The sequence below is a fragment of the Thamnophis sirtalis genome, unplaced genomic scaffold (assembly GCF_051295495.1).
Source record: "Thamnophis sirtalis isolate CommonGarterSnake01/CBP01778 unplaced genomic scaffold, rThaSir2_p1.2 scaffold_8, whole genome shotgun sequence".
Taxonomy (NCBI): domain Eukaryota; kingdom Metazoa; phylum Chordata; class Lepidosauria; order Squamata; family Natricidae; genus Thamnophis; species Thamnophis sirtalis.
The window spans coordinates 49,711,886-49,737,001 of NW_028261388.1; the positions used below are offsets into that span (position 1 = coordinate 49,711,886).

The 25,116-nt window shown below is 36.8% G+C and overlaps 1 protein-coding gene across 2 annotated transcripts in view; it reads right to left on the reverse strand.

The window, feature by feature from the left end:
* The window catches only part of TIAM1 (TIAM Rac1 associated GEF 1), a 202,774-nt gene that overhangs the window by 162,073 nt on the left and 15,585 nt on the right, over positions 1 to 25,116 (reverse strand). The window contains exon 1 of one of the 2 annotated variants that reach the window (XM_087721588.1): positions 15,751 to 15,823. The exons of the other annotated variant lie outside the window; for it this stretch is intronic. The gene's annotated coding sequence lies outside the window, so the exon portion shown is untranslated. Of the gene's footprint in view, positions 1 to 15,750; positions 15,824 to 25,116 lie in introns of those variants that run through there. 2 annotated transcript variants of the gene reach the window in all.

The window sequence follows — 25,116 nt, forward strand, 5'->3', positions numbered from 1 at the left end:
AGTGCCTTCAAATCAATCTTGACTCTGGGAAACTGCCAGAGAAGTCCCTGCAGTTTTCTTGGCAAGATTTTGTAAGTTGTTTGCCATGGCCCTTTTCCTAAGGCTGAGAGAGTGTGACTTGCCCAAGGATATCAAGCTGATTTTCTGCCTAAGGCAGCTACTTCCAGTTTTTAGCCTGATGCCTTAACCACTATACCAAATTGGCACTCTCCATCTCCTAAATAGAGAAGTATTATTAAAGGAATATGCCTTCGGACAACAATATAAAGATAACACATTAGGTTAGGTTAGGTTAGGTTAGGTTAGGTTAGGTTAGGTTAGGTTAGGTTAGGTTAGGTTAGGTTAGGTTAGGTCAGATCATATTTCCATTATTTGGACTATGTTTTTCCTGTCTTTTAAGTAATCTCATATATTACAAATTTAAGTGTTCTAATACTTAATGAGTTGACTCTACAATCATTTTAATCTCTAAGTTGGAAGGGGCCATTTAGGCCATTAAATGTAACTCCCTGATCAGTAAAAGTTAATAACTGAAATAAGTCAATGTTCACAATTCATTATTTAAATTATATATCAATACCAACCCAATGAACCCAATCACTGAATTCAAGACCTGGAAGAACAAACTGCATAAAATCCATCTATCAACCAACTTCTCAAAGCTCTTTTGCATACTCCCAAGTTTGCACACTGCTTTAAACTATCTACTGAAGCACGGATTTGTTCAGTAATTAAAACATGAAGAATGGGAGAATTCTGAAGGGTATTGTGTTGAAATGGAAAATCAACATAATTTTGACAACCTTCCAGGCCCCTACATAAAAGCTTGTAATTTCAACCCAGACTGTACACCATTTAAGAACTCCTTGGTAAGGAAGTGTATGTCCTATTAAGAGTTCTTACATGATTTTGGGCACTGAGCTAATAAAACACCAGTACCCTATAATTAGCCTTCATGCACATCAAAATCCTTTCTTGTTCGGATATGCTTTCCTCTACTACCACTCTCCTCAAATCCTAATTGGGGCACCATTTCTCCCTTTAAATCTTCACTCTTTAGCTGGCTGATCCTTTCCAAAGTTCTCATGACTCATACAATTGTATATTGTATTGGAGGATTCAATTTATCTCTCAACCTATTCTTACCACATACTTCAAAGGAAAAGATCTTCCAATATAATGCATTTGAGAAACCAGACAAAGGCTTTTCCAGTCCTAACAAGTACCTTAATTTTCAAATACCTTTCTTTTAGCCTGGATCTATATAAACAAAGAGCAAAGGAAAGTATTACAGTATGATATATATGAGCCAGGGAAACAGGAAATTCATTGTGTCACTTTGCAGCTTTAAATCTGAGAAATAGAATTGCACAAAGCCATCAGTACACAACATGTACCAACTTGCAGGTTTAGTTTTGGTCACCCTGTGTTAATTGCAAAGAGTCTAAAGGACATGAAAATACATATATAATAGGTGAGCTCACCTGCTGAGAATCATTTGAAAAAGAAATACAAAAGTTTTCCAAATATTAAGCTCCACCATTTCCAGCAGTTGTAATCCAACATATCTGGATGTTCAATGAAGACAAATCTTCAACCAAGATAAAAAGTCATACATAGTAGCTTATGCAGCAACTTTAGACAAAGTGTCATTTCTGAACTGTTGTGGAAGCCATATTTATTTGTCTGTTAGCCATCAAGAGGAACTGAAGAAGTGTTTGCCATAAGATTTTTACATAGGCAGTTACTGAATCCTGCTAAAAAACTGTACCAAACAAAATAAGATGACATGGAGCATTCAACCAGTCACGTCAAATCTTGGAGGAGGATATGAGAAGCCACTAGTAGAAAAGGAAGATGGATATCCTTCCCTACTAGTGTAATATATTCTCCTGACAGGGCAAAAATCTTAATAAAACCACTTCTCTCTGGTTTATTTCAGTACTTCATGTGAAGCAAGAACTCTTGACTTCTTGTTCTCAAATACCGTATGTCAAGAACTGAAATCAAAGAACAAAGTACTGATGTCAAAATCCAAATTGTTCAGAATGCATGCTGAATGTACACTAAAGACATAGGGACTGGACTTCCTGTTGTTGTTTTTAAGATACTCCTGCTGGGAGGAGTCAAGAAGGAACAATCAAATGGCATGCACAAGCATGTAAAGTTTAAAAAAACTAAACTAAAAGATGCCTTTTTAACTAAACATCTTCAACCTAGCTCAATAGGACACAGACACATAGACTCCAATCTTCCTACAGAAGCAAATGGTATTATGCCTTAACTCGTTTTAAATACTAGATTCCACAGAGTTGCAGAGTGGCAGTTCAACAGGTTTATATCTCTGTAATTATTCATGTCATTTGTGACCTAATGAAAACACCGAAATATACACATACACACAGGGATATTATGAATGCACTTATACAACCTCAAAATATTTTAGACAGTAGTACTACAAGACAACAGAAATGATTCACATATTTGGTATGTTTGCTATACTACTTGTTCACATGCAAAACATATTGACCTATATGCTCCTATAAAAATAATGGGTGCTAGATTACTTGTAAAGTATGAAAAAATGAGCATAAATCTACCTTTTGAGACCAGCAACCTAGCCCTATAGAGATGATCTATATGAATAGAATTCTCAGCTTTCCTAATAATTTTATTATGATGGCTCATTGGTTACTCTTTCCTACTAATCTTTACAGCAAAACATGCATTAAGTAAACTCTTTGTTAATATAAATTTTCTAAGTCAATTCAAATTATTTGCTTCCAGGTAAAATTCTCTTGCATAATAGAAAAGAGAACAAGAGTTTGCCCATCTACAGACTGGCTACTGCAGGATAGAAGTGTTGTGATCTTCTTGTAGGTAGCTGGAGGGTCATGAGAGAAACAGCTCGCTTGAATGACACTAAATATGACCAATCCACATTTTCTTAATTGTTAATTAATTCTTAATCTTTGGGATATAATCAATTTACAATTTAAAAGAGTTTCTTGAAAACAACAGGTCAAAGAAAACTTTTTGGTGAGTTAGCCTTTCTTCTGAGTTATAGAAAGTGAAATAAAGAGGAAAATAACACTTTTAAATATTTCAAAACAGCAAAGAATATAATCAAGATAAAGGGGACAGTATTAAACTTGAAAGAGGAAGATTTTGGCAAGGCAAAAATACTTCTGGCATTATGTGGAATTAATTAAATAAGCATACAGATCTTCCAGGGAAAGTTGGTTGAAAAGAAATGTTCGGGTTCACATCCATTCATTCATATATGCATATATGCAGACAGACAGACAGAGAAATATATATAGATACACACACACACACACACACACACACACACACACACACATCAACATTCAACTGAAACCAGAACTTTCTTGGTGGGTTTAATAGACAATTAGAAAACAGTCATAAAAGATTATTTTTGTATATGATTACAACTATAAATTATATGTACAAAAATGGAAATACTCTGAAATACACAATGTAGGATTGGTTGGTAAAAATGACTGAACTAACAGAGAAGACAAAATGAACTTGTTTGATTACAGAAAGATCAATGCTACATTTATTGGTGACTGGAAACATCTTATGGAGTTTTTGCTGAAAGGAGAAAAATAATTTTGGGATTTATATGTTTGGAAATTAGAAAGAAGAAAATGATGATGTAAACTTAGAGAGAGGGTAAAATATAAATGTATCTATAAATTCTGTCAAGAAGATCAGAAGCCATTAATTTTTTCTTTTCTTTTCTTTTCTTTTCCTTTCTTTTTTCCTTTTCTATTTCTATTTTTTTCTATATTTTCACTGTATTACTTTTCTTTTATTATTCTTAAAATTTGTACTGTTTTAATTCTGTTGAAAAACTTTCCAATAAAAAAAAATTAACGGAAATTCAAATAATAAGTACTGTATATCATATTAGAGTAACTGTGGCCTCCTGACAATTTGCTCATTTTGTTCCAAAGCTTATTTCCCCTAAAAAATATTCTCAGAAAAAAGTGTTAAGATTCCAAATATCAAAGTAATCAATGATGTAATGAATAGAAAATGTCAGTTCAGAATCATCTAAAGATACAAAAATTGCACTTGATAAGCTATATAAATAGATATAATATTCCAAAGGAAAACCAGACATTTCTGGAAACTAGTCTTCCTTTGTAGTCATGAATTGTGAAAGATTCTCAGAAAGTTCATTTGCATGTGTTATATAAATTGATCGAATAGCACAGAGATTTTCATGTATGACTTAGATCAGTGTTTCTCAACCTTGGCAACTTTAAGATGTGTGGACTTCAATTCCCAGAATTCCCCAGCCAATTTGGAAGTCCATACATCTTAAAGTTGCCAAGGTTGAGAAAAACTGACCTAGATGAAGAGAAATATTATTCCAAAAAGAAGCAGACATTTATGGGCCAATTGTAACATATACTAATGTTTGCAACAAGAAAATAACAACAATTTTAAAGTACAAAGTATCAAAACAAAAGACACACACATGATGGCAAATTGAAAACAGTCTACTAAATAATAATTCCATTGCTGAATAAAGTGTCTTTTTGTACTTTTGGCACTTATGAAGAGAGCTACCAACCTTTACTTTCTAGTATGGGTCACTTATTCAAGTGCAAGTGGAAAATATTAGAGACAGATGATTAATTGCTGCAATATGGCATTCCTTACTGGCAGTTTTTATTAACAACGTCTTGGTCATCCAAGCTTGAAATCCCACTCACTCACTCACCGCAAGTCAGACATTCTCCCTAGAGAGTAAAAAAAAACCATATACCATCAATCTCTGAACATTTTTTTAATGTGTGTGTGTGTGTGTATTTGTGGAGGTCACGCTCATAACGAAAATAAGATTCTATTCCAAAGATAGCACATATTGCGCTGTCTTGTTCCTTCAGATCTTCTTAACAGTAATTGCTTAACAGTAAATGAACTGGGTTTATTATTTTTATAAGAATATATGGTTTTAGTATTTTTTAAATAGGAATATAGGTAACCCTTGACTTATGACTATAACTGAGAACAGAATCTCCATCACAAAGCAAAGCTGTCATTAAATGAATCATGTACAATTTTATGACTTTTGTCACAGTTGTTAAGCAAATCACCACAACAATTAAGCAAGTCATGCAGTGGTTAAGTGAAAATAGATTGCACCATTGATTTTGCTTGTTGGGAACCCCCTGGAAAGATTGCAAATGGCAGCCATGTGAACCTGGGACACTGTAACTGTTGTAAATAAATGCGGGTTGCCAAGCATCTATATTTTGATCATGTGACTGCAGGGACACTGCTCAGTCATAAATGCAGACAATCACTTTTTTAGCACCATTGGAGCTTCAAACTACTGTTAAACAAATTGAGAGCTATTTGTACTGCTAAATTCATGCTTCCTTTGTATTTAGCAAGCAAATACAGTATAAATCAAATAAAGTGTCTTATTTTTCGGACTATAAGACGCACCAAGATTTTGAAGAGGCATTTAAAAAAAAAAAAGGTTTTGCGCTCCCCAGCCCCCAGGAGCACTCTGCAGGCCTCCCAAGCCCTCTGCATGCCCCGTTTTTTGTGAAAAGTACTCCAAAGTATTCCTGGGGGCTGGGGAGGGCAAAAACGTGATGCATGGAGGGTTGGGGAGGCAAAAATTGGGCCCATTTTTCATGAAAACAGGCCCATTTTTTGCAAAAACGAGGCATGCAGAGGGCTTGGGAGGACTGTACAGTGCTCCAGGGGGCTGGGGAGAGCAAAAATGAGCAAAAAATGCGGCCATTTTTTGCACAAAAAAGGGTGTGTGTGTGCACAAAAAGAGTTTGGAAGGCCTGCAGAGTGCTCCTGAGGCTTGGGAGGACAAAAACACCCCTATTTTGTGAAAAAACGGCCTGTTTTCACTCATTTTTCCCTCCCCAGCCCCCAGGATCACTCTACAGGCCTCCCAAATCCTCTGCATGCCTCGTTTTTTGTGAAAAACGGGATGTGCAGGGCGGGATTTTGGGAGGCCAAAAATGCTGTATTCAGTGTATAAGACATACCCATATTTTCACCCTCTTTTGGGGGGGGAAGGTGTCTTACACTCCCAAAAATATGGTATTTATTACAGTCAAGGACCAATACAATTGAAAATATTCAAAAATCTAGTTAAAATTTCAGAGTAAATTAATGATAATAAAAACAATTTTGAAATCCTAATTTGAGAAGTTATCTATCACAGAAACAAGAGCACAGCCTATAATATAATAGCAATAGCACCTAGACTTATGTGGCACTTCACAGTGCTTTACAGTCCTCTTTGTTACACAGTTTACAGAGTCAGCATATTGCCCCCCAGCTATCTGGCTCCTCATTTTACCGAACTTGGAAGGATGGAAAACTGAGTGAACTATGAGTCAGAATTGAACTCCAGGCAGTGAGCAGTAAGTTAGCTTGCAATACTATATTCTAATCATGGCTTCACCATGGGTCTATTAATCCTTATATTGTGAAACCTATAGTTCTTAGGAACTAAAATACAACAGGGTGTTATCAAAAGATTTGGTGCATTAGTTATACAAAATGGTTATAGTGGATTATTCATCAAGTTCCAGCGAATCTTTAGTGCTATTGTGCATAATGTGGCTACCTGCACTGTAACTACAGTCTGTCGTCTTTAAGCAACCACTGAAGATAAACAGTGTCAGAATGGCCAGGTTATCTATTAATTCTTGGGAAAATACATTTTGCTTAAATGTCTCTACAAAAAGAGCAGCGAAGAAGGACAGAACCAGAGGTTTCCATTTCTCCAGAATCACAGGGACAGAGTCTTTCAGCCAGTGATATCCCTTTATATTTGCAGTCCAGGATGGTTAAGCAACTATAAAAACTTCCATGCCCACCAATCACGTGAACTGGTTCCCCTCCCCCCCCCCAATCAAACCACTAAGTCACAAAGGTTGGGGACCACTGCTCTAGATGATGGAGTTCCTGACATATTTAAGAAACTGATAGCTTTTTATTATCCACAATGAAAGAGTAGGAGACTATAGCTGTGGTCCTGAAATATTTCTGAATCAGTTTCAATAGGTCTCATGATCTTTTTTCTTGTGTAGTAAACTAACTTTCTAGATTGTCAAAATAGGCAGGAGCCTTTAAAAGTGCTCATCATAATTGACTGTATTCTACCTTCCTTCAGGCATAATAAAAAGATGGTAATAACCTCTGCTGTTGAAGTACGTTTGAGAGATGTATCTCTCTCTTTACAAGCATCTCAAATTCAGCATAATCATAACCTTAGAAAGTAACTTGAAAAACAGTAAAACTCTTGTTTTCTAACTAGGATGCAAAACTCAGAATAACAAGTATCTCAACCTTCCATCTAATTTTTTTTTTCAATTGTCCAACTTTTTAAAGTTACTGCAATTTTTAATGGTCACCGAAACAAGAAAAATTTCTGAGCATTTCTGAAATCCATCTTTCTTTTCTTTTTAAAGTATTTCATTTTTAAGTTAATTGTTAATGAGTAAGAAAGTTGGTGATCTGAAATATAATTAAAGCACAATACACAGGAAGATCTTCTAATTCTCTCCTGCTAACAAATACACCTAGTGACAAGATAAGTAAACTATTTGCTCATCAATAATATCTGATTTTGATAGAGAAATCTTCCCACCCTTCTGTTTCGTAAGTCAATATTGTACAACTTTTAAGATTTGCTGTAACTTATAACCTGTTCTTATACTATTATGCTGTTGCATAAAACTGAATGTAATAACCATTCCTTCAAGATGCAAACTTGCAAACTCTACATTAATTGAAAAGAGAGGAGTACTAATAAAACCTCATTATCTGAAATGTCTAGGTGGCATTAGACTATGTGGCAATTTTCTCTGTATACAACATTCTAACTGGAATGTAATTCAGTTCAATTGGCTTTAAGTTCTTCTGGGTTAGACTTACCCAATATCTGAACAGCTAAAGGGCAACATATTGGAAAATAGGAAATGGAGGGAGAGGGGAGGACACACCAAATGTTTAGCTTTCTTGGCATCTGAAAGATAGATCACATTAAAAAAAAATCTATGAAAAAAGTTCATAGGCCTACTACATATATATGAAATTCTTTTTTCAGCATCAGAAAGACTAATTTTTCATTCATAGTATTTTTCCTAACAAATATTTATTTACAAGCACATATACTAGTGGTAATGCAGAATCCACAATGGTGTGCTTTTCAACTTTTGATGAGCGAGGTGATCTACAGACTACAGTGGTAATAGATTTGAAGAGGCTGAAGCTGGTTGCTGGAATCAGGAAATACATTAATTCACATAAATCTAGCGGTTGAGTCTGTCGGTTGGCAGATGAGAGAAAAGAAACATACAATTTACAAAGATGCACTAGATGAAAGTTTGAACAACTACTGTTGTGAAAATATTTTTTTTTAATCAAGGCACTCAAAAAGCTGGACAAATTAGATTTTAAGGCCATGCCTACCAGACATATCGCACATCTGGTAACCCTATTCTGGATAGAATTTAATATACAATGCTTCACAAAAAGCTTTAATCTCATTTCTGTATGTTCTACATGGAATTGTAAGAAAAGATAAATGTTTCCACAACAAATCCCATAAAATTTTACTCACTTGGGGGGAGGATCAAAAATGATACAATTTTTACATTTGTAGGGGAAGAAATTAGAATGATGTTTTCTTCCAGGTATTTGCTCCAGAAAATCTTCAGTAGTCACTCCAGTATAAGAAGTGATAAGGCAGTAGTATATGTGATAACTCTGTAGACCTGGCGGAGGGCAGGGGTGGGGGTACAGAGAAGCACCAGGAAGTTCCTGAGGGCTCCAAGCCAGGAATAGGGAGGCAAGGCACAGCAGAAAGGTCTCTCACGGGGTGACCTGATGAATGTCCAAGTGGAGAAGAAAAAGGAAAAGCACAGCTGCATCAGGAGAGCTCAGAGGCCCTTCCAGAAGTTCAGGAGAGCTCAGAGGCCCTTCCAGAAGTTCAGAGTGAAGGTGCACAGCTGTAGGTGGCCAGTGGGGATGAGGAAGAATTGCATCCTCCACCTGATCTGCAGACATGCAGGACAGAAGGGTGGCAGGCTCAATGGAGATTTGCAAGGCTACTTGGAAGGAAACACCAGTGAGCACCTATTTAGTTGGACAAGTGGGGCAGGGGGTTATTGGAATCAACCACCCATTCTCCTTCTGTGTGCATGTCTTGCCTTTGTGATTTTGTTTTCCTGGACTTGGACTGTGCTAAAATTGGATTTCAGACTTGGAGTTTGGACTCATACTTTGGACTGCAGATTGGACCTGGATTATGGACTTTGTGGACTCTTGCCTTGCCTTTGCTTTTGAATTGCATCCTTGCCTAAATTGAGCATTGCTGGACTCAACAGTACTTTGCCTTGGTTGCCAGTGGGAAACTGGGAAATTCACATTACGGGATGGGACTATCAATAAAGCCCTTAAAACTTTTCTGTGTATGGATTGAAACAAGACAGTATATTTTATTAGTATCTGTAGTGCTGGTATTTCAAGTTAGCCAGAGTTCCGCAGCTCCCTGCTGAAAAGGAATTATCTTCTATACAAAATAAGAAAGCAATAGAAAATTCTGAATACATCATAATGGATCTCTTTTAACAATGTTACTTTCAGCCTCTACTTGCTTTTGTCTGCCATGCAACGGGGGGGGGCATGGTATTTGGGGTGGGAATAAATGGTACAGGAGTGCTAGGAAATACTAAATTGGGGTCCAGCTTGCTGCACAAGGACTGGAGCCCCTGGAAATACGTCTTGTTGGGCGACTGAGTTTTTTAAAACTGAGCCTCTGGAGCAACCAGGAGGCGGAGCTACAACAGAAAAAATCAACTCAGTCCTTCAGCAGCAAGCTGAAGTTAAACCCGAACTTGGACACTCCAAGCAACGCCTAGGAGAATAGCGGGCTATTTTGGATTTGTAAAAACTTTGTATTTGACTAAGAGACACTTTTTGTGGCCTTCATTAAAAAAAGATATTGAGTCCTACATAACCAGTTGTCCCATCTGTGCAGCTGCAAAAAGACCACTGGGGAAGCCCCAAGGTCTCCTCCAAAGTGTTGCCAGTCCTGGGGCCCCATGGAAAGAGATATTGATGGACTTTATTGTCGAGTTACTGGAGAATAGCATTATTTGGGTTATCACCTATCTGTTTTCCAAACAGGTTCATTTTGTGCCTTGCTCCAAGATCCCATCAAGAAGTCGTTGGCTAAATTGTTTATTTTACATGTATATAGGTTACATGGAGTGCCTGAACACATTATTTCGGACAGGGGGGTCCAATTCACTTCTCTCTTTTGGAAAGAATTCCTGAAATTGACTCTACCCAGGGGCTGAGCTCCACCCACCATCCTCAGACTAATGGAGCTTGTGAACGGACTAACTCGGTTTTGGAGCAGTACCTCTGATGTTTCATCAATTATCAACAGGATAATTGGGCTGAACTGTTACGACATGCAGAGATGACGTATAATAATTCTGTACACAACAGTACCGGTATGACCCCTTTTAAAGTTGTGTTTAGTCAGGACTTTGTCTGAATGGAGTGATCAACTTTGGCAGTTTTGGCCCATGAACCGCCAAGCATTAGATGCGGCCCACCGGGCTCACAAAAAACAGCCGGATAAGAAAAGGGCTAAGTCTAAAGAGTACCAAATTGGGGATAGGGTGTTTTGTCCACCACGTTTCTGCAAACTACTCAAAAATCGAAGAAGCTGGGGCCGAAGTATGTCGGTCCGTTCCCCATTGTAAAAATCATAAATCCTGTATGGATGAAGTTGGAGCTGCCGAAGAACCTTAGAAGAATTTATCCTGTATTTCATCTGAACCTGTTGAAGCCAGAGCACACTTCTTCCTTTTGTCCGCCTCAACCTTCACCTCTGGTCCCTCTTCTTATTGACGGAGAACAACATTTTGAAGTTAAAGAAATCTTGGACTCCAAAAAACATAGAGGCCGCATTCAGTATTTGGTCTCCTGGAAACATTTCCCCCCTTCCCAGGCTGAATGGGTTGACAAATCTCATGTTAGGGCTCCTAACACCAAATCCTGTTATTTTGCCTCCCACTGATCTCCAACATACCAAGACCCCGACCCCTGCTAATCTCTTGCTTAAACTGGCTGAATTATTTTCTTACAAAAATTGGTAGAATTAAACATTTTTAAAAGTCCAGATGATATGAATCATTTTGATCATCCCTAAGGAGGTACACAACAGAGGTGTTAAACAGTTTTGCCTTTATGTGTTTTGGTTCTACCACTGGCATTTGTTGTGAAAAGTACGTACACTGCTAACACAGGCAACCTTCCTAGGTGGGCTCAAGACGTTTGTTTCTTTTATAGAACCTCCTGTGTCTATGACTCAATTACGGGGGAGTATTTACCATGGAAACTAAAGAGAAGGTGCTTTTTACCATAGCAAATGCACTGTTTTGCAGGGGGTGTCATTTTTTTTTTTAAAAAAGAAAATGCTTTCAGTATTGGAAATATTCCCCAACCCACACCAATGAAGGCAAGAGAAATTTCTTAAATTGGGCCATGTGGCTTAGCGTCCTAATGCTTTTCAAAGGATTTTTATAACACCGGAACAGGGTCTCTGCATGTCAAGCCATGCCATACAGTATCACCCCATTACAAATCTTCCTAAAACCACTTCCTTTGACAACCCATAGCCCTTGTTAAGAGAGGAAAGGGCACAGATATGCTCCCCCTCCACTCCCCATGTGCCATTTCACAATTCTTTGTCAGAAAAATCAGTTTAGGGATCAGAAGCTTAATCAGTTAATATGGACAGTCAGTGTAGCAGGACCTGGACTCTCAGTTAGGCTTGCTCTTTCTTTTTTATCTGGTTCAGGAAGATGCTCAACACTTTCACAGAGCACTTGTAAATTGACTGTGCCATCTAACCTCAAGGTACCTATGCATTGCTGATGTGTACTTACTACCATTTGATTTATTTAATTTTAATTTTCTTTACCATAAAGGTGTTCATGTTACCTTCCATGGTTGTTTACCTGTGCAAACAAATTAACCATTGGGAGCTCTACAGAATTTGATGGTACACAAGAATGAGTAAGAATTAATATGCTCCTTTTCACCAAAGCACACAATCTTTGCAAATTAGACATTATGAAAATGCTTAGGAATCTTTGCATGAATCATCATTATGGTCAAACACCATAATTTCATGTATCCAACAAGATGCTTTCAGTAGACAATAAGAAGGCCTTTCAACAATAGTGGCCTGGAGAGAAAGAAGCTTATCACCCAAGAGATGTAATGTTATTCCTGGTGAGACCTGCTGTGACCCAAATCACAAACTCTATTTTAAGAAGAAATGTTACCAGGAGCAGTAATGCTAATCCACAAAAGGTTTGACATTCTCAAGTAATAGGCAAAAGCAACAATATAGTTTTCTACTGACAAGGCTGCTGTGATAAGTTATATATATCTGCCAGTTATGTTTGTTTCCACTTGTGATCTCAAAACTGGATATCAGAGACCACAGTACGCTTCAGATAATCAAAATATATAGTATGTTTCCATTTTCCTTTGTTTTTCTTTAAACAATATCAATTTTACCAACTAATCTCAGTTGGTGAGATTATCAATTTAACCTCATTTGTCATCAACTGAAGATATTATCACAGGCTATCACACTGCATGTATTTTTAAAAAGTCAATTAACATTGACTACTGTTTTCACTTATACCAATCATTTTTTTACTTGGAAAGATCATATACTATTTCTGACTTAAAGTTCTAGATAAAACCACACAGATTCACAATAGTTCCACTGGAGAGACTGGAGAGAGATTATAAATGGCCATTCTCCAAATCAGTGGGAATATACATTCAATCCAGTGAAGAAGCAGAATTGTCATTTACAGAAATTTGATTGCTTGTGTCCTGATTCACATATCAATCAATGCCCTGAAGTAGCTTTCATTTTGGTTGTTGTGTGAGCATTAATGTGATTTGTAAAACATGATTACAATGTACCAGATTGTATGAACCAGGATTCATACAACTGATTCTACCTATTACTGCAGAAACCATGACACCATAGATCCATTTGTGAAAACCACTCATACTATCCATCACTATTGGAAAATCCATCCTTTCTGTTTTGAACAATGTGTTCTGATGAAATGAAAAGTTAATCTTTCAAAAACTTATCTTCAAATATTCCAGCTCACAAATCATTATAATCCAGTTAGCCATTAACAATAATTTTGTAGAACATTAAAAATTAACAAGCAGCATACATTTTGGGGGTTCATAGATCCTCATATCAATGTCGCATGATACTGCTGATTACTTATTGACCCATTCACCAATATTTTTAAACTGACATAGGTTGCTAGGCAACCAATTTTTACTTCACTTGCCTTTAAAAGCTAATTTAGTAGCAAAAGTCAACAAGCTACATAGTATTATACAAAGATAATATTTTAAGATATGTTGAATAAATAGCTGCCTTACGATTTCTTTTTAAAAGTATTTGTAGTCAAGTCATATAGTGTTATCTTATAAATCCTACTACATTCAATTATAGTTACTCCCTAGGATGTCTCTTTAGAACTGCCGCCACATTAACAGCCCTATCAGTACATACATTCCTATTAACATTTCTTTAAAACACTCTGGTTTACAATAAAATTCACTACCTTCACTATCAAGCAATTCCCAAGTCCTTCATATAGTATGCCCAGGGCATACAATTCAAAATTAGTGCTCCTAACAAGCAAGCACCCAAAGCTATATGTAATAAAAATGTGAAGTCTTGTGCAAGGTCATGAAACATATAAAGGGACTTCTCTTTGTACACTTCTAAAAACTGGGAAGTCTTCTCCCTAGTGTATTATAGAGTCAGAGGTGGTGTTCAGCCAGTTCTGACCGGTTTTGGCGAACTGTTAGCAGAAATGTTGAGTACTTTGGACAACCAACAAATATCATCTATGGCTGGCTGAGCCCCCATCTATTCCCTGCCTCCCGAGTCCCAGCTGATTGGCTGGGTTTTCTTCGGAGCTGGAAAGCAGGTTAGTGGGGTGGGGAGGGAATGGGGATTTTGCAGTATCCTTTCCTTGCCATGCCCACCAAGCCATACTACACCCACCGAACTGGCAGTAAAAAAATTTGAATCCCACCACTGTATAGAGTACATCTGATTGTTCACTGGCCTTTTGTATATCAATTCTACCACCAATATGCCTATAATACAAAATTAACTTAGAATATAATTCACTGAAGTTTGGTAAATCATATTCTGATTTTAAACTGCATTTCTTTCTTGTGTTGCCAATGTTTAAAACTCCTGTTTAATGATAAACTCTGTCCAGACTAAAAACTCAAATCAGTTGTTCTGTTAAAGTTGCCCTGTGTATGTGTTTTTCATATTTATAGATTGATTAATATGACTTTTGGAAAGTAATATTAACTGCAAGTTACTTCTATCATTCTTTTCTGTAAAAAAAAATAGGAGAGGATAGGAGAGGATGGGATGGGATGGGATGGGAGGGGAGGGGAGGGGAGGGGAGGGGTGGGGTGGGGTGGGGTGGGGTGGGGTGGGGTGGGATGGGATAGGATAGGATAGGATAGGATAGGATAGGATCTTATGCATGAGCAAAACCATAAATATGACACTCTCCAGAACTTTTTAAAAAAAAGAATTCTAAGACCTTTAAAAAAAATACTATTGGACAGCAAAGCAAACAGAGTTTGAACTGACTAGTTCAAACATCAGGAACTAGTCAGTCAGTCTTCATTTTAATAATATTTAAACACACCTTTCCAGTTCCATCAGAATGGTGTGTAGGGCAGGAGGAAGCAGATGGCTAGCAAGCACAAGACATAATTCAAGGGAGGTGCCAAGAACAGGAGGCAGGAAAAGGAAGCTACAGTTCAATGCTGAGAGTGAATTCATCCTTGAAGTTACATTCCTTTTTTGTAGCGTAATTGTACAGTCAGACCAGCCAGTTCTGACTTGAACATAGAAACATGTGCAATATTTAGAGTTGCATTTACCATCTTCCTAATGAAAGAATTTTAATTAAAAGTGGGATCAATTTCACAACTACTTTTTTGTGTTAGTTGCTTATACCAACACAAGTGCTATCATATGAGTAGTGACAGCACACACAGAATTTGGCACTCACTGATCTTTAGAATGGCTAGTTCTGACAGGTTGCAGAAGATACTGAAATGCAATACATTCCTGATACACTTTTTACCAATAACCTCCATTTCCCAATGACCATCCCGGATAAGCAAGGTGCTGTGATGGCAGCTGGCTGTAAAAATGCAATAATCACTGGATTTTATTAACCACACTTCCACAATAGCGTTTTTTTTAAGATCACCCAAACTTTGAAAGGTTAATAGCAATGCTGAACTTCAAAATGAAAAAAAAATCATTTTAATGTATATGGCTTAAAATAAAAGTAGCAAAATGTAATGTGTTGTTTAAAATTAGATCCAAAAAGAGCCAAATTCTCCCAACCCATACTATTAAAGGATTACTATAGGATTCTCAAAATAGTTCTGAGACTAGCTTGAAATAAGCATATGTGTAGCCATTGTATAAAGACTTCCATGAGGAGTTCATTTCCAAGTAACTGAGGAAAAAAATCCTCAAAGGTTATGATGTATTGAGAAGTTCACCTACATAGAGCCCATTAAAAGACTGGAAGCTGTGCAATAGCATACCTTACTCTTTTGATACTGTCATTTCTTTTCAAACATGGAATATTTTTTGTCTTCATTCATTCTCTTAAAACAAAAGATACCGCCACAAATCCTAATAAGGCAAAGAAAAAAGAATCCCATTTATAAAAGGTAGGGAAATCATGTGTAAAACGTATTTTACAAAGGAGGTTGGAAATGAAAATTAACTTCAAGTCATTAATCCAAGACATTAGGCTTGGATGAAATGGTTATCAATACACTAACCTTAACTAAAATAACAAATTCTAATTACATGCTCTCCTAGTGACACAATTAAAACTTCAATTGTTGCTATGAGGGAAAACGCCAACAAAGCAGCAGCAGGAGCAACTTCCCACGGAACACTCCAATGACTAATCATAATCACGTTCAATTATTATATTCCATTGAACAGTGAGGGGCAGTGACAGCATGATGGAACCGGTCTGCAGAGCCTTCCCACACACATTGCACAAGCACACTGACATAAACAGCATTCCCACTAGCAAAGAATTAGGAGAGCAACTTGTAGAACTAGGTGTAGGATTTCAGGAAAGCAAACATTTTACTTCTGAGCTAAAGCAGAACAGAGGACATTCAGAGAGCAATCAAGAGGAAGAGAAAGTCCTACACTGAACATGTGGTTTTACACCAAATCCTTCTACAATCCAGCTATGGATTCAGAAATTCAAAAATGTTAGATTACAGCTGCTGTTGGCCATACTGTACTGGCTCACAATTCTGGAAACTGTAGCCAAACTTTCTGGAGGAAGTGAAATTGGAAAGCTCTGGAATGGGTCTGTTAGCTTCCAGGCCAGGAAGAAGGAAGAGAGACAGCCAGACAGGACTGAAAATATTCATAACATCAGCAAAATCACCCATAGAGTGTGTGTGTGTGTTATGGAAAAAATGGAATGCAGTGAGAAATAGGGGTGTTGTTGGAGCAGATACCTAAACTCCACAAGACAGAGAGAAATGTTTCTGTTCTACTAGAAAGGAGGTCACTCCTCAATTCTCTCTTCAACTGCAATATTAAAAATGCAGAAAACATGAGAAACAGCAGTTTCTTACTTTCTCTATAACATAAATAATGTGATGGCTTAACTGCAATTTATTGGATAAGCCACCCTAACTGGATTTATACAAGTTTAAGCAAAACTGTTACTTACATATCTCAATGGATGGTCTTACTTGATAGGGTATGCCAAAACTAATTCGCCCGTGTTTTGGCTTAGTAGATGTGAAAAGCATGCTACTATCTTTTCTCTAATTTCTGGGTAAACCAATGTGGAGCTGGTGACGGGTAACGATTAAAAAGCTAAAATAATCACTGATTTGCTTAAATTATATGCAACTAAAATTAGTATTTGAGATGATGAGCACTCATAAATAGAGCAGCTTTATGAATGCCCTATCTGCCATATGAAACAAAAACTAGTTATTATTTTCAGATTTTCAAGAGCTGGCAGACATACATAGCTATTTCCATATTGTGTGTATTTGAGCCATGTAGAAAGTGATGGTATTTTCAACTGACCCTTCTTTAATAAAAGACAAGCCACCCCATACTTCATCTAGCAAATTACCTTTGCAGTAGAGGCACAGTCTGGCAGGTGAGGTGGATGGAAGCAATATACAGTGCATGCTTTACATTTTTTTAATGTGCATTTAACTCACTTTCTGCAGGTGTTTACGTCTGACATGAGGATATTGGATGTGGAACTGATTCTGAAAAGTGTTCAAAAGACTACACTGCAGCTAAATATTTGATTGGAATAAGGCAAAAAGAATATATCTTACTTCTTTTTAAGCAATTTTTCAAACTGTATCTTTATAGAGTATTTCAGAAGGCAATATACTTATTCTAAGGATTCCTTGTGCTTTGACCTGGCTTTTGAAAGTACTGACTAATAGAATTATAAACTTAGAAAGTGCCATTTATGCCAGAGTGTCCAGCTCCCCATCCCCCACTCATTGCACAAATCCAAATTGAATGTCTAGTCTTGTGATGGAATGTGCACCTGGAGGAGCAGTGGAGGAAGAGTTTTGGCAACACAGAGCTTGCTCAGAGAGAGGCCCAGATTAAGATACTGCGCAGTCACAAACTAGATGGGAGAGGGGGAAGAGATTTAGAATAGCCACACCCTTGAACTCTCATGATATATCAGATTAGAAGGTTATAGCTTTAGTTTGGCAAGATTCTGTCAATTAGGTGTAAGGATTGACTTCAACTAGATTTCACTCTGTCATCTTGGGTTTAAGCCTAACAAGTCCATCTTTTCTTGAATATATACAGTAAAGAGAAACCTACCACTTTCTCTGTAATTGATTTCAATGTAAACTGTTAGGAAGTTGCTTTTTTTCCTTTCTAAAATCCAAATAGAATCTGTCTTCCTGTAATTTAAGTCTATTATTCTGCATTCTATATTTTGTAATGATAGATAATAGAGGTTGACCTTCTTCAATGTTATATACTTTCAGGTATTTAAATATTGCTATAATTTCTTCCTTTAGTTATCTTTTCTCAAGGCTAAATATCAATTGAGAGACTTTTCTAGACTCTTGATCATCCTCGCTACTCTTCTCTATTTTAATTTCTCTGAAGCCTTTTTAAATGCAATGCCCAGAACTGAACACAAAAATAGAATCTTACCAAAGCAAAATGAAGTGCAGCAACTAGATGCTATGATTTGGAAGGTACACTTCTGTTGATGCAGTCTAAAACTGCATATTTTCTCTTTGCAGGGACATTTGTTGCTTCATATTCAGTTTGTAATTACAAGCTATCTTTCACAAGTACTGTTACCAACTTTACAAAATTCAGTTCAAAGCTTTAATAATCATTCTATGTTTAGGCCAAACACCTTTTTACCGGCCTTTTCAGGAAGAATTCATCTTATGCCTCCAGTTTATCTAGAATCTAGATAATTCTGCTCTTGCTCCAGAAATTGTATTTCTTCCAGTGATGTGCAGTGAGGTTTATGGCTGGTGAGGCACTGAGGTCTCACACACACACACGCACACACACACACACACACACACACAGAGGAAGATGTCACACAAGGGCCCTTCAAAACTAAACATTTTTTTTTACTGGTGGGGAATTAAAACTCCCCTTTTCCTCAATGGGAAATCATATTCAGACAAAGAAAATTATTAAAAATATCCTTTCCTTTCTGAAGCCTGGCTCTTTCTCTGCACCTATATTGGGAGGGGGGGAATAGGGGAAATGCAAGCGGCGAGGCCAGCCTGCCCCCTTCTTGTCTCCCACCCCCCCTTCCCAATGGGACAAGAAGGCGGAGGGCTGGTCTTGCAAACGGGGATCAGCGCACTCGCCGTCTCCCCCTTCCCCGAGAGGAGCTCTGCAGCGGGACAGACGAATGGAGGGGGAGATCGCCCCTTCCTCCTCCGCGCCCCCAAACCCCGTCTTCCCTGGCCTGCACCCCTGCGCCCAGGCTCCTTTGGGTTTGGGGGTAATCTGAATGGGGGGTGCGGGGGATCCCCGGGGCGGAGGCCTCCCGGTACAACGGTCTTCGGCAGCTCCGGAGCGAACCTTGGCCTTTTTAATTATTTTAAAAATTGTTTCCTTTTCCTCAGGAGACTGGTGAGGCCCCACCTCCCCTGCCTCTAGTGACTGCACGTCACTGATTTCTTCCATTAACACAAACTGCATAACCTGTAATTTATTTCAGCATTCTTCTTTCAGCGACTAGAGAAATAGATTTTTTAAAAACTGCTGAGGCCCTAGGATATCATGCTTCCTTCCTAGATCTTCAAAGATCGATCTTTGCCATTTCATTTGTCCATATATGTATTAGCAGCAAGTGATTATTTTCAGGAGGATTGATAATTCTCCAAACCTTTGCCTTTTTCCTTAAGCTTATCTGTGCTGCTAATATCTGCAAACACATTTTGTTTTCTTGAACATACCACAAGCCCTGCAGATTATGGATTCTTCGCCATTTATCCTCACTTTTGTTCCTTAGAGAAGTGCAATTAGAAACACATGTATTTATGTCCTTCTTAGGCTCTTAGGTTAGGAAATTCTTGATTTAAAGGAAAAATGGTTAGGGACTCCTACATCTCCCCAAGTCAACCAACATATTCTTGTTACCTCCTCCCTGCTACCTTTTATAGTCTCTGCTTGTTCGGCAGAAAGTAGTCATTCAAACATGCTGGGCAATCAGCATCTTTCAAGATACATTTCTTGTGCAGCAGCTATGACCTTGTGAATGACCTTGTCACCCCTCACAGCTCATATCACAATTTCTTAGAATACACATCATCTAAGATTATTTTCCTCCATCTCCCACAATCAGCAGATTATCTTTTAGCCTCTAATCCTTAAAATTATTCTTCCCAATGCAAACCCACCAATATTTTAATACCACACTTTGAACCCCTTCTCTTATTTTATACCACTTCCGCTAAAGGCAGAGTCCAAATCTTTTATTGGAAACACCACCTATGGATGATTCTCTTATGTTGGTTTTGTTTTCTATATTAGATTTTTTTTTTTTTGCCAAGGGCTTCAGTTTATGAATCTAATGCTTGACTGGTTCTACTGGAGGTTTGTATTAATTACTGCATACATTTTCTTGCTAGCTAAAATGCAAGGTAAGAGCTTTTCTATACACACCATCATATACACATAGTATTTTTACTTACATCTAATGAATACAGTATTAAAATAAATTTTAGGCATCCTAATTTGACAAAGGAAATTGGCAAAACAGGAGAAAAATATGTGTTTGCAAACTTCACGTGAAAGTAACCCATTAAAGACAATCATATTGAAGTAATGAAAATGGTAAAAATGTTTTATGAATTTCATTCCACTACAACTAACTTAATAAAGCTCTACATACAGTACCATGTTGCCATGATAAATAATTTACAGTGCTTAAGAATAGATGCCACTTTCCTAGAGAATCACTGGTTTATATTTCCGGTGTCCAGTGTCATCTCTGTCAGCACAACCAACTCCAATCACTTAATCTTAGCTTAGCAGCTTCCATACGGCCAATAAACCTTTTTTTTTCATTTTATATTCTCCCCAGAGCTAATATTCAATCTCAAATTTAGTATGCAGCATAACTATCAGCACATTTGAAAATCAGCACTTTTCTGGTTTTTAGCAATGATAACTCTTTCTGTTTTCAGAGTTTCTATGGAGTCTAACCAAATTGAATGTGCCATCTGTTACCTTAGACTTAAATAATTTCTTAAAACTGCACTAAAATCAATTTTGTGTAAAATGTTTAAATTGCTTTTCCAACCCTAAACTGGTAATGCACTTATTTTCTTAAAAATATATCCTGTCTTTTGATTGGACAACCTTCATTGTATATCTGTATATATGATTACGTATGTATGTATGTATGTATGTATGTATGTATGTATGTATGTATGTATGTATGTAGAAATTCACACAGATCTGATTTATAAATCAGCCATGGTTTTCTTAATTTTAGTTTGTTGAAGCAACCCATGGCTTAACAAGACTAAATCCCTTCTAGAGTCTCTATTTGTGTTCATGGGAATTTGGTCCTAAAGATTTTGAAGATACCAGATTTGGGAAATCAATGCTAGCAGTATGATATCCAGGATTTCATCCTATTATATGAAGTAAATAGGACAATATTTTGTTGTTTGAGAAATAAAGGGAGAGAATAAAAAATGAGGTTCATTCATTGCTTACATTCTCCCACACACACACCCATGACCTTCAGTTTTCTTCTGCTTTTAAGTTCAATGGGGGAACAGGAAATATTCCTGGGGCGACAACTACAGAACGAGACTTTCAGGCTCCTACACTGACAAGGTTATCACACTGAATAGAAAAAAGGAGGAAGAAAGAATAGATCATCTGAATACACATCAGATTTTAGAGCCACAGGTCAATCATGTGTGTAGTGTAACTATGAAGAAGGCATTCTTCCTAAGTTATGACAATCTAAGTGCAATTAATCTTATCCTTTATTTGTAGTGTACAAAGCTATTAAAATGGAGCCGTTTATTTTGACAGAGAACCAGCACTTTAGCCGAACATCTCTTCCTTTGAGAGCAAAAGATAATGCAGAAGCTTAACACTCCACAGCCAGCAAGGGCAACTAAGTATTTGTTGAGTCCGTATTGGGGTCAAAAGGTAAGTGAAGAAGACTATTTAAAAGCTACTTCATGGCCCAGCTCAATTATGGAAATCTTCATTTTCTGGGAACTGAAGTGAAGAGAGCTAGATGGCCCCATCTGACAGGACAAAGGCATTTCAAGAGGACACTGCCCCAAATGAAGTATTCACACTGTGAGTACTTAAAGAGAATTATTTCCTGCTTAAACAGAATTAGAATTAATCTCACAGATGGATTCAGAATTTAAAATTAAAACAAACAACAAAAAGACTGTTTGCTTTAAAAAAAAAGATTTTTTTTTCAAATCATCACCATCAATCAGTTTTTGAGGATTGACACATAAACCAAGAATTGGCAATGTGCCTCCATTCCATTGCATTAGCAGAATTCTAAGCTTAAATAAAAATTACTTCCATTTTAAAAAATGTAATAAATAAAACAGCCATAAAATTGTATTTTGGTTTCCCACTGAAAAGATATTGAAAAATATTGGATGAGACCATGAGAATTTTGTACAATAAGGTTTCCCTGAAAATAAGACAGGGTCTTATTTTCTCTTTCCCCCCCCCCCCGAAATAAGCGTTTGGTCTTATTTTGGGGGACGTCTTATTATTTTAACCCCATTAAACTTAGCCTGTGGCCTGCGGATCAGCTGATCCAGAGAGCGCTGGAAGTTCTGTCTTTGTTTTTGGCACACTATTCCCAGCCCTAGCATCACTGGGCCTGCTGCTCTTTTTGCAGCCGCCATTAAGAGAAGGGGCACGGTAGCTAGGGTTTGCGGGAACGGCCTCCGTGAGACTGTTCCACATGGATGGTAGCTGCATGTGGGGCACGTGGAGCATGTTCTCCTCCTTCCCTCCCCCAGGAAATGGGGGGGGGGACGGGACTGGCTGCGCATGTGGTTAAATATTTTAGAGAAGGGCTTATTTTAGCATATGCACTCAAAAGTCCGATTGGGTTTATTATCCAAGGAGGTCTTATTTTTGGGGAAACAGGGTAGGCTAATATTTTGGTCTTTTAAAATGTGTATTGTATGTATGTATGAGTGCATGTATGCAAGCTTGGCATCCATGCCATTGACCAATCACAATACTTTTAAAGTCTCAGCCAACTCTTTGCTGGCTAAGCATGATATCTAAAAACACGGCATATATCAATCACTATAGTAAAAAAAACCTTCTCCAACTTGGTGCTCTTCGAAAATGTTGCCTATAACCCTCACCTAGTTTAGCCAAAATCACAAAAGGTGAAATAAAACTTCATTGCTTCTAACAGACAGCTATAAAAGAAAACAGACTTCTTTTTACATATATTCTTTTTACATATTTCCTACCATTCAGGACTAAAGCTATCAGTGTCTTTCTAAATGTGTTTCCTTTGTTAATACCTTCTACGTAACTTAAGGTTGATATTAAAAACATTTAATAAGAAGAATAAACTCTTCATTTTTTAATTTAACATATTTCTTTAAACCAATTTAAACCAATTGATAAACTATTATGCAATACCTTTGTAACAAGTTCTTTTTTTATTCATTGGTAAAGAAAAAAGGCTTAAAATGGGTATGTGATTCTAAATATACTATACACCTTATATTTGGAATATGTAAAATATATTCATTTATTGACCATGAAGCATAGCAAAGAAAAAATAATTTTGTTACAATGGAATGGCTGCATCACCCTGAATTTATAGTCTCAGATTTATGAGATACGTTCTGTCTCTGTTTGAAACAAAATGGAAAGATTGATTGATTTTATTCTATGCAATCAAGAGTTTATAATGTATTTAAAACAGTGATGTTTGTTGTAAGCATAATTTCTATTTTTTTTTTTCGTTTCTTCTGTTTTCTTCTTTTTCTTTTCCCTTAAATTGTTTTGGGATTGCTTTCCCCTTTTTGTTTTTGTATTTCTTTCTATATAATAAAGCAAGAGAAATCTTTTTAAAATGAGAAATATTTTTTTAAAAACAATAAATAGAAATGTATATATTTGATCATAATTTTTAAAAAAATTAAATATTTTATCATGTCAGATTGTACTCTACAAATCCATTAAATTTTTATTAGCAATTTATTCAGGCTAAGCCATAAAGGTAAGTATTCTATTTGTGGAATGCAGTCATCTTGTAAAAATGGAATAATGAATTACAATTCCAAATCAGCATTTTAAGTTTGAATCACAAATGAATCAACATTGTCCTTATCATAATACCAAGATTCCTTATTAAGCATTTGTATAGAATGAATAGTGAGTAACTTACTCTGTGGTTTCTTTACCAAAGGCCCATAGAAATCAGTCTTCAAACATATCATCATAAGTTATTTACTAGTGCTGGATTTGGGTACAACATTTCTATTAGCTATAGCAATAGCAATAGCAGTTAGACTTATATACCGCCTCATAGGGCTTTCAACCCTCTCTAAGCGGTTTACAGAGTCAGCATATCGCCCCCACAGTCTGGGTCCTCATTTCACCCACCTCGGAAGGATGGAAGGCTGAGTCAACCTTGAGCCGGTGAGTTTTGAACCGCTGAACTGCAGATAACAGTCAGCTGAAGTGGCCTGCAGTACTGCACCCTAACCACTGCGCCACCTCGTCTATGAATTTATTTTTATATCTTAATATGATAAATCTCTCAGTTCTCAAATTAAACAACGATTCAACAGTATATAATTAATATTGAGCCCAAAAACTGATAATCTGTTAGCCTCTGACATTTCCACTTTTTTCACTACAGTACTTTCAGTATGACAATTATTTTCAGTTTCTTTAGGTTAACATCTATATTTCATATTTATCTATCTATCTATCTATCTATCTATCTATCTATCTATTTATTTATTTGAAAACTACTCTCTGCATCATCTAAAAATGCCACATAATATGTTTTAATTTAATTTCCATTATAACATTTCTGAATTATTCTAGTTCATATGCCAGAGAAAATGTCTATTTTGGGATCTGACAATACAAGGTTACTTGTGAAGACAGGAACAAAGGAGAAAGGGTACATTTTATTCAGTAGCACCAAAACAGAGTTATCTAGTCAGTAAGCCCATTTCTATAGAAAGGAGACAATTAAGCTAAATTGCAGAACATACTTAAGGATATGCATGATAAATGTGAGATAATAAACTAGGTGCATTGAGTTTATCAGAAGATAATGCATCTATTGTTGTTTTAAGAAGTGAAAGTTGTAGCGTTTTTTAAATCAGTTCACCAGCAAATTGCAGCAA